The 16,480-nt window shown below is 49.1% G+C and overlaps 1 protein-coding gene across 2 annotated transcripts in view; it reads left to right on the top strand.

The window, feature by feature from the left end:
- Nucleotides 1-1,597: 1,597 nt before the first annotated feature.
- The window catches only part of CALCRL (calcitonin receptor like receptor), a 276,761-nt gene continuing 261,878 nt past the window's right edge, over nucleotides 1,598-16,480 (top strand). Inside the window, exon 1 of one of the 2 annotated variants that reach the window (XM_086955451.1) lies at nucleotides 1,598-1,831. The gene's annotated coding sequence lies outside the window, so the exon portion shown is untranslated. The remainder of the gene's footprint in view (nucleotides 1,832-16,480) is intronic. The other variant, XM_086955450.1, reaches the window with a different exon arrangement.

Below are 16,480 nucleotides of genomic sequence, written 5' to 3'. Positions count from 1 at the left end.
GGAGTCAGAGAGAGAGAGGGAGGGAGAGAGAGGGAGGGGGAGGGGGAGAGAAAGAGAGAGAGAGAGAGAGAGATGTGTGTATGCTGGGTCTGATGGCTCAGTGGATGAAGGCGTACGCTGCAGGGGCCTGTGTTCAACCTCATGGTCACAGGTTTATTTTGGGTCTAGCCTCTCCCCCTCACTCACTGACCCCGCCCCCACCTGTGCGGCCCTCGGACACAAACCACTCTGTAAATTTGGCCCCGAGAGAAAGTTTGTGAGTACCCATGCTACAGAACAATACACCAACCAGACTAGGGTGGATAGAATTAAACATATACCAGGTGAGCAGCAGCCAGCACAGGCAGCGTCGGATTGGTAATGCGGGCCATCAGGCAATGCCAGAGGGGCCGGTATCCGAATTCCAGCTGTGGGCTGCTTTTTGAGTAGCCTGGGGGGGCAGATTTGGGCAGTTTCTGCAGTGTTTGGATGCCGCCAGCGCCCCAGTGGATGCCTGAGTGGCCTTTCTGGAGGCAGATGGGCGCCCAATACCTCATTGTTATCAACAGGCAGAGATGGCACTCCCGTTCTCTCACTGGGCAGGCCGATTAATATATGCATATGGAGTGGGGTGGGGGCCTGAGCAGAAGTGGCCTCACTTGTTTTCAGGTGAGTTTCACCAGTGTAAACTAATCCGTGCATTTTTTTTAAATCCCCCCACCCCCCTTTATAAAAGTGTTATGCGGAAAGGCAATGTGCAAATGTGGGCCACTTTTTTTTAGCCTGCCCGGGCCGATTTTTGTGTTGCAATCCAACCCTGAGCACAGGTGGCAACGAGAAAAACCCCTGCCGCGCGCACCACAGACAAACCTTAACCACTTCACCCTGGATAGTCACACAGGTTATTCTGGAAAGTCCCAAGAGCTTCTCCCCATATAAACTGATATTTGGGTCACAATTACCTCGTTGGATACCCACAATGTATGACTCTGCCGCTGTGCCGCAGACCGCAGACTCTACCCGAGGTCAAGTATATGGCCAAAGCTGCATTATCCAATACAGTAACAAAACAACAGCCGTTGTAGTGATCTCAGTAGGTAACACCTCACGCAGTACTTTAAAGGACCAGGTACTTACAGATACGGAGTACCATCACCTCTTGAAGGGGAGAGTATCTGCACTTCGTAGCAATACTTTCAATAACCTAGTAGTACCAGCACCACTCAGGGGCACCCGGGTACTCCGGGATATAGTGAGTACCTACACTTTTAGATTCCCATTTCAAGCACAGACAGGCACCGGGTGCTGCTTTGATAACCCGGTTTCCAAACCAATTAGAACAGGCATTCGCTGCCTGTCATGGGAATACACCGTGACGTGCTTTTATCGACGTAATTAAAAATTGCAGCAGCTGTTTATTGGGCGAAGGTGAAACGGGGGGCTCTGCTATGTGCGTCACAGGAGAGTCGCGCGCTGTGCGCTGCCAGAGACCCTTCCTCTCCAGGAACAGGCGCGCGCCGGGTGGGTGCGCTGGAGAGTGTAATCTAACCCTGGATGCAGGCGGGCCGGAGTGATGTAACAGGAAGCGCGGATGCTTCCTTGCTGCGGATCTGCCAGCAGCAGTTCTGATTGCACTCACGCCGAAACCTTTCTCCATGGCAGGCGGACGGAGCCGGCCGCGGATTGATCGCCTGCTTCTCAGCACTGGATTGCTGCCAGCCAGCAGGATCGGATGACCGCCCTCCCTCCGCTTTGCTTGGAAAAAAAGAAGACTATTTTCTAGGGTTTCCACCTCGGACACGCTTTTAATTTCACTCGTTTCCACAGACTTGCAAGGAGAGAACCCCAGCTGGTAAGACAGGCGCGAGGACGCATTCATGTTTTCTATTTTGAATAATACACGCGGCGCATTATTTCCTGGGGCACTAGAGCTCGACATTGGCGGACCCGTGCTATCGAAGCATGCCCGCAATGTACGAAGGCTCCCCGGTAACAGGACTTGGTGTGACAGGGTGGGTGAGTGATGGGAGCGGGGATGCTCATGTCTTGTAACATTGCACATCAGGTTGGCCGTGCGGGTTTCCTTTCAAGTGCCTAATTGTACCGGATTAGCTGAATACAATGTTATCTGGTTCGCGGGCAGCCTAATTAGGAAGCTCGGCTGCACTCAGCTCGCAGGCGGGCAGGAAATGTTATTGTGTGTGCAGTTGCAGGCAGAGAGACTCAACCATGTCTCTCGCGATTGTTTACTTTAGCCCTGGAAGCTGCTTTCCTCAGCAGCATTCTGCTTTCTCTCTCACACTTACAATTACTTAAACGGCGCGCGGCTCACTTCACAGGCCTGCGCGCGCTGTGTGGCTTTAGTCAGCAGACACAGCTGGGAAGAAGTAATTTGTTTTTGTTGACAGGTATGACAGTTTGATGACGTGATACCAATGCAAGAGGGCAGCCTTCTTCCTGCCCCCCACCCCCCTCCCCATTATATCTGTATATTTCCGAGATGCCTGCATACACTGCCCAGTTATTCTAAATATAGCGGTGTCAAGGGGAAGGCGATGCAACGGGCGCACTCCGCTGTGACTTTCTCGGAGCTTCCTTCCAACAGCTGGATCCGGCCTGGAAGGGCACTGGTGGGAAGTGGCAGGGCGGCGGAGGAAGGGGCCCCGTGAAGGAAGGGTCATTGCAGTTATATAAAGCAGGACACGTTTGAATCTCCTCGCAACCGGATCCATTTTGAAGTAAACACGCGGGGTTTACCTGCCAAGTGGCCCCATGCCATCATGCGTGTGCCTTCAGCCAGTTCTGCCTTTTTAACCAGCTACATCTGCATACTGCATATATTCAGACTTTCCCGTGTCAATGCCGCAAGCAACAATTAAAAGCGGCAGACAGCTGGCTGAAAAACCACGAGTGGCTCAAGGTGTCACACATGACAAAGTGACACTTGGCAGCCATCACAACATCTCCCTACCGGCAGTCTGCAGTAACCAGGGCCACAAATTGTGGATTAGTGCTATTTCCCACAAACTCTACAATCTGCTGCATAAATTGCAGATTTTACAAAAAAAGTTTGTTTTGCCTCAAACCGAGCAAAAGTTACTAAACATAAAGGACCACGCGCCGTTCCGTGCAATGGCACACAGATAGCATGGGTTAACGGGTCCCCATTCAGTTGCTGATTGTTATATTCAGGTGTCAAACTGGTACTACTGAGAGTTTTGCCCAGACAGTCTGAATAGTTGTTTAAATGACAAAACGATTAACGTGCATTTTCTTACCACATAATTGTGTGAACGCTGCTACATAATTTTGTCCTTTACTTCCAGTGGCCCTAAAATTAAACCGCAGATTGCAATGAATTATGAAACAATGCAAAACTGTAAACGAGGTATCCCTGTAAAACGAGGGCACCTGATAACCCATCGGGGCTGGGACACGGTAACCCCTTCATTTACATTTGTCAGAGAGAGGTCCGAAGTTCTGGGAGGTGTGGTACTCGTATCAAACCTAGAAGTGCCAGAATACAGTGGAAACGGAAATGACTGTAGACAACCAGACAAGACCAGCTGGGAAGTTGTCCTGTACCACGCACAAGACAGCTTGAAACAGATTATTTTTTCTCGTGAAGGCACATGAAAAGTAATTTTTCAAAGCCGTACTACTTATCGTTTGTGACCTAGGCTTCTTATTTCTATGTACTAGTGCGAACCGTGTTTCAAATAAAGCGTATTTTGATATATATTTAACAATTTAATTGTGTTCTCAGCTTACTCCTTACCGCCTGAGAGTAGTTTAACGAGCTGTTTTCCATCTCATTCTGCTGTTTGTTTTTCCTTTGGCAAGCGTTTGGCAGGAGTATCGTTCCAGTGTTGCAATTTCCCATTGATGTTTCTAGTTCGTCTATCTTTTAAAATTAAACCTTTTTTGCTTTTTTGAAGAAGTTGTTTAAGGTGAACTTTCTTACTGTCATAGTTTATGTACTTACTTACCCCATTAACATGTTTTTCACAAACACGGTAGAAGCAGTGTGAATATTTCCACCAAATAGTTCTGCCTTTGAAAGCAACAAGTGAAATACTCGTGCACGAACTAGCAGAAAGCTTTGGGAACAGAACAGAACTTTGTTTTATTTGCAACCCGTGGAAGTAAGAGGTATTATGGTGACAGCAGAATCTGTAGCGTGATTTTTGAAACTGTGCCTTTAAATAACTGCGTAGTCAGGGAGTGCTAATTCTTTTGCATGTACATAAATAAACAGGACAAGGGTACAATGTCAGAAAGGGAGGGTAAGGACTGATTTTAGCTCTAGAAATGCGCTGTTGTCCTACAAAGGCTGTATAAACATGAAAACTCATGCACAACTAATTTACTCTGTGAGAATAGGTTCCAATTGTGTTAGCGTAATACTGACTATGTGGAACCTGGAACACTTCATTGCTCTACAATAAATTTACAACCTATTATTATTTTTTTATTATGAGGAGTAGGTATGGAATGGGTAGAGTAAAAGTTTAGGTCTTCTAGTTGTGCATGCTAACGGATGCCTCCTGTGCATGTCGAGCTGCCTTTCAGCCCTTGGAAATGCAAAAGCATTGCTTCAACATTCTTTTGATGTCCACTCCTCTGCCCAAGAGATCAAAGTCCTCATATCCCTGCCTTATTGCCCCTTCCACCCTCAGACGGGCGTAACTTCCAGTGCTTTGACCTAGTGGCAATGTGGTGGATCACTAACTGGATTACTTTTATTCCCCGACAGGAAACACACATTTGGTGGGGTATGACCCTAAAGGAGGCCTGTGATTTATTTGAAATTCGCACACATTCAACACTTTAAAACCGTACCTTTCCAAAACGAGGGTATCCATTGCATTTAGCTTTAGTTTCCTGGACAGTCATGAAACATCTGCACTGGTGATATCTCTTGCAACAGAGGTACTGTGGCACATGAGCGAAGTACAGAAGGAGTTGGGGAATGACTGGAACAGGAAGTCATCTCCTTACCTGAAAGCTCATCTGTTCCTTGACCATCAGAGCTTGTCTCATTATCAAGGGTATTGTGTTTAGCCGGGCCCACACACTCCCTTAGTGGGTATCTTATCCCTTCTAATATTGTGAGATGGAGCATCATTCTGGGCGCTGTTAGTAGTGGTGCCATCCATCTTAGTAGGCAGAGAAGACTACAATCCCCTTACCGTGGTATAATTGGTTTTAGGGATGGACAACTGTGTAAGTGACATAGCCATGAATTTCAACAAATGCCCTTTTGTTGTACAGCTTTTATTGGCCGATATACTGCATGTGTTAACATTTGTGCACAAATGTACACAGTTCAATTGACCATTAGATAACCAGTGAAGATTTCACGATCTTTAGAATGACAATTAATTCGCAGTGTTAATATGAATTTGTACTGAACCAATTAGAATTGTTGTTTCCTTTTGTATTTTTCTTCTTCAATTCTAATATCTTGTGCTGTTGTGTTGAGAAATTATCTATTTTTACCTTTCTGTGGAAGGTTTGCAACACAAAATAAGTAACTACAAGAGCCACATATGCATGATGACTGTAACTTAACAAGAGTAATCAGGTTTCTTATGTAAGGTGTACTGCAACCAAACGACCTCTGCAGTTCTTAAGGTTTTTTGGTGACATAAAAATTTGATCTCATTATCCTCTAGTCTGCTTAACATAGTGAATGACGTCAGACAAACCAGATTATCCTGTACCCCTGACTGACAAAAGTGAGTTAAACATATAACTGTTAGTTGCAGAGACACAAATATTATTCCAGAATATACCTGCTGTGGAGTACTTATCCCCTTGTATGAGCCTCAGACAAAATTGAGATAACCCATATCTATGATGATATGGGATGCACAGGGGTCATTTACAAAATGAGGTTCCAGGAGATTCGACCATTCAATACTCAATAAAGGATATATGTAGAGGAAATGGTAACCCAGATAAATGAATATTATTCTTATTCACCATGCCGGAACATGCTAAGACACATTTCATATGGGATGCCTTTAAGGCAGCAACAAGGGGAAAAGCTATGGCAATCAAAGCAGAACTACTTTGTAATTGGTCCTAACAAAAGACAAACTAGAGGCAGAAGTCAAAACGGGAGAACAGCTACACACAGAAAAGAAAACATGATCCCTAGTGTGAGAGATGTCTCAATCAAGTGGACTGATGGAACGGTTCGAAACAGCCCGCTTGTGACTGAAGCAACACTTCTAAGGGGGGATTAATAAGGACAAAAGAGTGCTATTTGCTACATTAAGGTGAACCAAAGCTCACACCAGAATCCCCATTATTGGGTTTTTTGATGGAACGTAAATGTATCCCCATTGAGGATTTTGTGTCCTAATACAGAAACTTATATGGAAGTGAAATCACCGACGGAGCTGCTATATTTGACTTCCTGCAAAATATAACTCTACACTAATTACCTCAACAGGGTAGGAAAGAACTACAAAGAGAAAGCACCACTGAGGAAGTGAAAAGGTAATTTACAGTTTGCCTGCAAAAGAGTCACCAGGCCAAGATGGCCTAACGAATACATTTTACAACACATTTAAATCACTTCTTGTCCCTCAACTGGTGCATTTATACACCATTTTAAGTGAAACTGGCAGATGGACAGATTCAATGGAGGAGGCAAACATTACCATGATAAATAAAACATGTACACCAAAATATTAGTGTGCCTCGTATCAGCCTATATCTTTATTAAATGCAAACCTAAGTATCTTATCAAAAATACTAGCAGATTGACTTTAAAAACACGTGCCCAGTTTAGTGTATCCCAATCAATCTGTATTTATGAAAAATAGCCAGACTTTTGACAATATTAGGAGGGCTCTCAACCTGATCAAAAAAGCCAGCAGAAGAAATATCGCAATGGTACTACTGGCTATACATACAGAGAAGGCCTTCGATCGTGTGGGGTGGACCTTCCTGTGGGGCGTACTGACAAAAATGGGATTTGACCCAATGGTACAAAAGTATGTCTAGGCAAGCTATGCTGATCCGAAGACAAGGCCGGTAACAAATGCAGAGAGCTTAACATGCTTTTCTGTCTCAGTGGCAGTAGGCAGGAGTGCCTCTTGTCTCTGATGTTGCCTTATCAGTAGACTGAACAGACAGCTTCCATGCATACAGGAAGTTAGTTTAGGAATATATCACATAAAATAAAATTATTTGTGGATGATATTCTGCTGACATTATCTGGTTCACAGAATGATGCCCCTAATGTCATTCCTCAACTAGAAAATGTTGGGGGCAGTATCGGGATAGAAAATAAACCCTAATAAATCTGAAGTATTGAGCATTAAAATTAGTAAGTGGACAAAAAGTGTTCCCGGAATAGCATTACCTTTTAGGCAAAAAAAAGAGTATTAGATCTCTGGGAATGCATGTTATGCCAACACTATAAGGCCTATATAGAGCAAACTACTCTATTCTCATGAGAGAAATAACAAATGATTTGCAAAGGTGGAACCTTCTTTATTTGTCGTAGCTAGGGCGAATTGCCACACTCCAAATGAACAGCCTCACTAGGTTTGGTATTATTTCCAAGCACTTTCTGAGTTGATGGGGCATGATTCAGGGACGGAAACATTGTAAAAGGTTTGAATGGAATAACCACAAACCAAGAATCGTGTGAGCTCTGCTCCGGAGTACTGGGATGGCGCAGGGCCTAGGCAGCCAGATAGAAATGCTCACAACTGAGAATATTTCTCTCAGACTAACAGAAAATCATTGGCTACATGTTGCTTCTGAGGAGAGCTCTGTAGGACTTGACATGGGTACCCAAACACAGCAGACACAAAGTAGCATTTTTTTTCAGACATCACTCACGGACATCTGCAAGAAACACAGGGATAACTTCAATTCCTTTACCTTCTACCCCGCTACACAACAATCCTGACTTCACACCGGCCCTTTAGGGAACACAGTTTGCCTACTAACAAAAGGAGCTCTTGGGAATGTTGAGAGACATCTTAAACCAAGATATAACACCTTTTGAGACATGAAAGAGACAGTTAGGATGGGGTAAAGGAAGAGCTTGAAATACATGCAGCTTCACTACTGCGCATTCAATCCTGGTGGGGCAGAGATTTAACACTGTTTGAAAACCTATTGCCCAGTTATGTATTCACTAAAAGCTTGATTTCTAATATTTGTTTTGGTCTAAAATATTCCAAGGACATCCTGACTGGCCAGTCATAAAACAACGGGAGAATGATACAGGAAAGGAAATAGGAACGAGATATTGGGAAAAATTATGACGAGACATACCCAAGCGTGCAGGGGAGGGTAAACATGGTGCAAAACATATATAACTCGTATATGACCCCATAGAAATTAAGCAACTTTACCCTTAAAAAGAATGTAAATGCTGGAGTATGAGGGCTGGAAGGTTTATTAATTTAGATCTAGTGCCCATGTTTTCATATTGAGACAAAGTGGACGGAGATCTTGAGGCATATCAGGGGGGTTGGGGCCCGCCGCTACGGCAATATCCTGCAGTAGCAACGTCGGGAATGCGGCCCAAGCGTTGGCGGCCATATTGAGAAAGGTTTGGTCACACATTGTTTCTCTGTTTTTTGAAGCGAAAAAATTAATTGCCCTGAAATGGAAGAAGACAACACACCGCACATCAAGCACTGGTCAAGGGGGCGTGGCTTGGATGCCGAGGAGGTAGGCAGCGTGAGCTCGGAGCTCCGTGCCCGATCCCGGAAAATATCCTGAATATCTGATCGGACCCCGATGTAACCAGTATCATCCGGTACTGGAAGGCACTGCGGAGGGCCCGGGGCCCACGGAAGACGACACCGAGCCATTCCACAGCGATATTTTGGCTTTGAAAGTTGGACCCAGGCAAGAAGTCGCGGACCCCAAAATGGCGGCGAGGGCATGAGACTCTGAAGCGACGGAGACATCTGCCTGGAGACCTGCTAAGGACTGCTCCCTGGTGACACAGGGGTGTTGACGGCTGCATCGCGCCTCTCCCCCCAGGTGCTGAGTGGACCTTGGGCGCGCCCTCGGGCGGAGACTGGGGACTCCCCCTGGTAGGGGCGACGACAGTGCGATAGTGGCCCAGCGACGAGAACCCTGGGCCCCTGGCACGACTGGCGCCGGCCGGGCTGCGGTCATTCAGTGTTTCCTGCGTTTTGGAGATAACTTCGGACCCGGGAGCCCTGCTGTAGGGTGGAACCCAACGGCAAACGGAGGACGTCCAGGACAGTACCCGAAGGCCACCGAACGAGCCGGCCCAGATGGGGAAGACGAAAGGGAAGGGAGATGGCGCGACCGATACTGAGGCCGCGGAGGGAGCGGAGCGAGACCAAGCAGCATTGCAGCGGATGCAGGATCGTATCCTGGAGGCCATCGCCACCACAAAGGACGCCCTGCAGCAGGATATAGCTCAGGTGGCGACGGGTTTGGGCCTCCTGAAGGCCGACCATGACAAACTTAAGGACAGGGTGAAGTCCGTGGAGACCACGGTTAAAGAATTAGCCCCGGGCCAAGCCACAATGAAGGCCCAGATAGCGGACGTGATGGACCGTCTGAAGGTGCTAGAAAGGAGGGCCGAAGATGCGGAAAACCGAAACAGGCGCAACAACGTTCGCCTAGTGGGCCTGCCGGAAAAAATCGAAGGCGACGACATGGTGGGCTACCTTGATAATTGGTTGCGGACGGAGGTGGCACCGGAAGGATTGTCCCCCTTCTTCTCCCTGGAGCGGGCACATAGAGTTCCAGCGCGCCCGCCAGCCTTGGGCCTTCCTCCTCGCCCAGTGGTGTTTAAGTTGCTCCACTACCGGGACAGAGACTGGCTCCTACAGAGGGCGAGAGAAGCGGGGCCATTTCAAGTGGATAACAACAGAGTCACCATGTTCCCGGACTATACATTTGAGACGCAGCGGCTCCGGGCAAACTTTCTGTCCCTCAAACGGGAGCTCCGCCAGGAAGGCATCAAGTACTCCCTGTTGTTCCCTGCCAAGCTAAGAGTGGTGGTGGATGAGAAAACATTATTCTTCACGACCTCCGCGGACGCTTGGGACTGGTGGGACACTTATAAAGCGGGTACGGATGGTGCTAAGGCCAGGGAGGAGGAGGCTAAGGTGGCGCAACCGGTCAGGCAATCCCAACGGATCAGGAGGAACCGCAAGAGGACCGGAAAACCATCGGTGTCGCAGACGGAGGCGGAGAGGCAGGCGGCACTGCAGGCGGTAGTGGACTTATCTAGGACCGCCAGGAGTCGGTCCGGGAAGGGCACGGAATCGGAAGACCCGGGCACGGGCTCAGAGACTGGACAGTCGGAATTTGGTGGAGCCCGGGGCCCTATTGTGACGCCGCAGACTTCGGGGGAGATACTGGAGGCGTGTTGAACTGAACTGGTGGAGTGAACTCGTTGGTTGGACACCGGGGCACTGGGCCCGCAGCAATGGAACGTTATTGATCGAGGTTTTGGGGAGCTGTAAGGTGGGGATTGTGGGATGGAGTGCACGGGGCTGATTTGTTTTGAGGTTACATTGCATTGAGCCACGCCTTACTGGCCCCTAAGGTCACCGCAGTGGGGACTGCGACAATTGCCGCCTTTCCTTGAGGGGTGGTCGGGAGTGTTGGTTTGGATGGGGGTACTTCCAGTTACGGGGGGGCCTGTCCTGGGGGGGTGGGAGATGCGAGCAGTTGGGGTTGCTCGGGGGGTAGTTGTTGTTGGAGGGGTTCAGCTTCCTGTTTGGAGAGGGTGGGTGGGTGGACCCGTGGTCGCGGGACTTATGCGGACATTGTTCTTTGCTCTTTGGTCCGGTTGTGTAGGGGGGGATGGCTAGTACTGGGGTGCTGAAATGTGTGACCTGGAATGTGCGGGGTATGCAGTCCATGACGCGCAGACATAAAGTCCAGGCGTACCTCAAACGTAGGGGGGTTCATATAGCTTTCCTGCAGGAGACGCATCTTAACAAGCAGGAGGGGGCTGCTCTGCAGAGGCGCTGGAGAGGGCAGTTATTTTACACGACATTTTCGGCTTTTGCAAGGGGGGCACTGATTTGGATACGGGCGGGGGTCCCCTTCCAGGTCTCGAAGTCAGTGGTGGACCCGGAGGGCAGATATGTAGCGGTGGAGGGGAGGCTGAGAGGCAGGGTGATATCTCTCTGCAATGTGTATGCTCCTAATGTAGACCTACCCGCCTTCTTGTCTACCATCTCGGGCAAACTGGCGGGTTATTTGGCAGGACCGGTCCTTTTGGGGGGGGACTTCAACTCGGTTGAGGATGTGTTACTAGATAGATCCCATCCCCCGCTGCGCGCGTCCCCAGTGCATAGGGTCGCTAAGCGTAGGTTGGAATGGCAGGAAAGCTGGGCCCTCACGGATGCATGGAGGGCGTTGCACCCCACCACTAGGGACTATTCCTTTCACTCGCACCTACATGACCTGCACGTGAGGCTGGATGCGTTTCTTTGCTCGGCGTGTGTGCTCCCCGCGGTGGGAGGGGTGGAATACTTGGCCAGGACGCTATCGGACCACAACCCTTTGTTGTTATCTCTGGACTGGATGGTGACTGTTAACTGCGTGCCAACATGGCGCCTGCAACCTGACACCCTGGATGACTTGTTGTTCAGGGAGGCCCTGGGTGAGCGCATTGAGAGATATTTTGAGGTGAACAGTGGCTCGGCCTCCACTAGGGCGGTCGAATGGGATGCGTTTAAGGTGGTGGTACGGGGACACTGTATTGGACACACGGCAGGGGCTCGGAAAACACTGCCGGATGACTTAGATAAGGCTGAGACGCGGCTGAGGGACCTAGAGAAGAGGCGCCCGAATCACCCTGAGTTGCAGGAGGGGCTTAGCGGGGCACGGGAGGGGCTGGCGGTAGAGCTAGAGCGGCTGCGCAGTTTTGATCACAAGGAGTACATGGCAAGGGCGCATGCGGAAGGTGATAAGGCGGGGTCGATGCTGGCTTGGCTTGCTAACCCCGTCCGGAGGGGTGTGCCGATCATGGGGATCCAGGAGCCAGGGGAGGAGCCCTGCCACACTCAACCCGGGATCCTGAATAAGTTTCGTGCTTATTATGAGGGGCTCTATGAGAGTGGTGGAACGGGAGGGGCGGACGAGCTTGAAGAGTTTTTGGACGGGTTACAGTTGCCGCGAGTGGAGGACTCGGAGGCGGAAGAGCTAGGTCGGCCCATCTCTCTTGGGGAAATAGGTTGTGCTGTAAAGCAGATGGCTAGAAATAAGACCCCGGGACTCGACGGACTGCCAATCGAATTTTATGGTAAATACCTAGAGCACCTTGCCCCACGGCTGCGCGAGGTGTACAACGAGGCACAGGCGAAGGGCCGACTCCCGGGCTCCATGTGCGAGGCCCTCATGATCCCGCTCCTGAAACCGGACAGAGAGAGTGCGGCTCTGTCCTCGTATCGTCCGTTGTCTATGTTGACGACGGACTACAAGATCCTCAGTAAAATTTTGGCCAACAGACTGCTGGTGCACATGACAAGCCTGGTTCACGGTGACCAGTGTGGTTTCATACCAACACGCAACACCACTCATAACATTCGTAGGCTCACGAGACTGATGCGTGCGGACTGGCCTGACGCCGTCTCCCCATTTGTCCTCTCCATTGATATTGAGAAGGCATTTGACAGCCTTGAATGGGGGTACTTGTATGAGGTGATGCGTTGCTTCGGGCTGGGGGACGGATATATAAACTGGACCAAGGTCCTGTACACCGAGGCGGTAGCGAGGGTTCGGGTGGGCACACTGATCTCGGGACAATACCCGATTAAACGTGGCACTAGACAGGGTTGTTCCCTATCCCCGCTCCTATTCGCGCTGGCGATGGAACCCTTCGCGGCGGAAACCAGACTGGGCCGCCACTACGCAGGCTTATCATTTAGGGGGAGACCGCAATTCATATCCCTGTACGCAGATGACCTGCTGATGTTTTTGGCCGATGCGGGCCCCGAACTTCAGGGGGCGCGGCAGCTACTGGGGCAGTTCGGCCGGTTGTCGGGCCTGAGGGTCAACTGGCCTAAATCCTGTCTGTTCCCCCTGAGGCCGGGTGAACCGTGCCCGCTCACTGCTCAGGAACTCCGGTGGGAGCCGCGTTGCCTGCACTATTTGGGGGTCTATGTTTACCACACCCCGTCCGACCTCCTGGATGGCAATATCACTCGCTGCATCAACGCTCTGCGGGGGTCCATGGACTTCTGGGCAACTCTGCCGTTGTCCCTGGCGGGTAGAATCTCCCTGCTTAAGATGATAGCCCTGCCCAGGCTTTTGTACTATTTTAGGACGCTCCCGGTGTAGGTCCCGAGTTCTGTTTTCAAACGCCTAAGGTCATTGGTCATAGCCTTTTTGTGGGGCACGGGAAGGAGGCGCATAGCGCTCGACACCCTGTTGCGCCCCAAAGATGATGGAGGGATGGCGGTGCCGGATTTTGAAGGATACTACTTGGCCGCGCAGCTGCAGACCTTTACTCAGGAGGTGGCGAGGGTGTATAGAGGCCCCGAGGACGCGAGGATGGAAGGTACCCCGCGTCATGTGCTGGCGTATATTACGCTGCACCAGAAGCTCCGGGTGGGAGACCTGACGGCCGAGGAGCAGACGTTCCGGCTTTGCTGGGACCGGGCCCGTAAGCGGGCGGGTGTCCGCTTTATGTATGCCCCCGAAATTCCGCTGGGGATGGTCACCGCCCTCCCGCATGGAGGCGACTGGTCGCGCTTACTAGGATGGGAGGAGGCGGGAATACAAATGTTGGGTGACCTTTACGAAGATGGGGTTTTGCTGCCGTTCCAGGGCCTGCAGGAGCGATTTGACCTTCCGAGGGGCGACTACTTGCTGCACGCAGCAGTCACAGGCGCCATGCAAGCTCACTGGGGGGAAGGGCTGCAGGAGCCAGGCACCTCGATGGCCTGCCAGTACACCATGATGGCGGCGGGAACCTTTAAGGCTGTCACGTGCTTGTACGCTAGGATGCAGCGGGAGGCCTTGCAGCCTTTGGCGGCCCTGAAGGCCAAGTGGGAGCTGGACCTTCAGGTGGAGATACCAGACACGACCTGGGGCCAGTTGCTAAGGCGGGCACGGAAGAGCTCGAGAAATGCCAGGTTTCAATTGATTCATTTCTATATCATCCACAGGGCATACCTCACCCCCGGGAAAATCCAACAGTATTTTGGGGCGACCGACGCTGCCTGCCCCAGATGTAATACAGTTGGGGCGGATTTGTGCCATATGCTGTGGGATTGCCCCTCTCTAGGAGACTATTGGCAGGAAGTTGGGCGGGCCCTTAATGTTGCGACGGATAGGGATATCCAGTTTACCAAAGCGGTTGGTGTCCTCCATTGGTTCCCGCACACGCCTAGGAACAAGATGACTAGTAAATTTATGGACTTGGGGCTTATTCTGGCCAAGCGGGAGATCACAAGGAACTGGAAGTCCAAAGCGGGGCCCACGTATAAAAGATGGTATGGGGAATGCCTGAGATGGGCCGCGTGTGAAAGTACCTTACGGTACCAGATGGCATGGAGGTTGAATGATGAGAAAGCTCTGGAAAGGGCGACTGCATGGGAAGTGATGGTGCAGGCGCTCTGGGATGTGAACGATGAGGGGCAGGATGGCGAGAGCGAACTGGACGGGGCGGACCCCATCACTACACAGGAGAACACACCTTAGTGAAAGATTACTTCCTCCTGCATCACACCGGACACTTTTACACTGTTAGTCCAGCGCAGAGCGACCACGGGGGAGGGTGGGTAGGAGGCTGCTTTGGAGGGATGTTGGGGTACCGAAATTTGGGGAGGGGGAGGGGTGAAAACCGCAAAAGCAACCCAGGGTTATTTGCTTAAGGAAGCGATCAGGCATTGTAAGGAGCTACAAGAACTGGGCAGGGATGAGGTCAACCGCGTCAAGGCTGAGATGACCCCCCGAATGGAGATCGACTGGAGCATACTAAGCCTGTACATGTTGTATTATAACTGATAATTATATTGTCTGTACATTTATATTGGTGATGCAATAAAAATGATGTTAAAAAAAAAAAATAAAAATCAAGCACTGGTCAAAAAGATGGCAGCGCCTAATGGCAATGGCAATGATGACATGAAGATAAACATGAACACAAAGATATGAAAGTCAAAAGTTCAGTCATATTTGGAAACCTTTGATGGACTACTTTCAAAGAAAATCCCCGAATTTTGTCATGCCCTTGATACTTATATTTCTTAGAATAGACTGGGAACCAGAATATGGTCAAAACTGCACCAGATGCTAAAGATAGGGCAGGCTGTCTGTTGAGAAAAGGGACTCAAGATTCCAGTCAACTAAAGGCCAGTGTAACTCTTTGGGTCAAATCGTCACACATATGTGTGGGGAAGGAGGGGAACACCAGTAATAATGGTAGGATCTGCTACAGATGTAATTAGGGAATAATGGTGTTATGAGTTAAACTCAAACATCTGTCAAAAAAGTGTTGGCAACTGAGCATATATTCATGATGCTTGAGTTAGCACTAGCCAGTTATTTATGCCTAGTTGTCCTATATCACCGGGGGCAATCCCTTATGCTTTTCGGACTCCTAGGTTGGCACACAGTTGATGTTTAATATGATTGGCACTATTTAATCAAAAAAGATTCCCTTTGGGTTTCTTAATGATTCTCACACCTCTTTCTTACTCTTCTCACATTCTCACTCATTACTTAAAATATACCTCCAGTATCACTAAAATAGGACCTCAAAAATTTTTGGGGGAAAAACCGTTATGCATTATTCATACAAAACATTTAATCTGTTCTAAAAATCAATCAATATGTGCAAATTATTATAGGATCAAGGCTGCCCTCATATCCTGCATAAAACTATTTTCATCAAAACAATAACCATTAAAACACGTTCTTCTACAATAAAGGAAAAGGTTATTCTCACTACATTTTCCACAAAGAAAAGTGGAATAATAAAGAATTTTATAAAATGCTCACAGAATTAGCTGAAATGCACAGAAGCTGCATACCCCATTACTCAAGAAGTTTGTTACAAACTGGCAATCCTTACACAATTACAAAACTAAAGCAAACATATTGGATTCTTATTTAATCTAGACCCCAGGGAAATTTGAATTACATTTTAAATTAAATTTTCAGTCCACAAGTGGCACTGGAGAATTTTGGCACCTCTGCGTTACTCTTTTAATTCCACAATCTCAGCGTGGCAGATTTAATTTTCCTGTTTGAGTAACTTGATAACAATCGGAACAATGCAGGCTTCTGAATGTGAGGTGGCTAGTGCAAGTGAGATTTGACGTCACGTAGCTCGATTTCCAGTAGCTAGGAGGAATTCCAGTGATATTTTAAGAACGCGGGCCGTCACAGTCTGAGAGCTACTTCCCGAGTAGATTGTCTACTTGAGTTGCAGGAAAATCATCTTGAAAATAGCATGGTGCCATTGAGCTAATTTTTCAGGGCTGAACGTGCTAGTGGGGCTAAAATCGGA

Source organism: Lissotriton vulgaris, chromosome 2_1, assembly GCF_964263255.1.
Source record: "Lissotriton vulgaris chromosome 2_1, aLisVul1.2, whole genome shotgun sequence".
NCBI lineage: Eukaryota > Metazoa > Chordata > Amphibia > Caudata > Salamandridae > Lissotriton > Lissotriton vulgaris.
The sequence above is the reverse complement of the archived record's forward strand: the minus strand, read 5'-3'. Positions and strand labels throughout refer to the sequence as shown.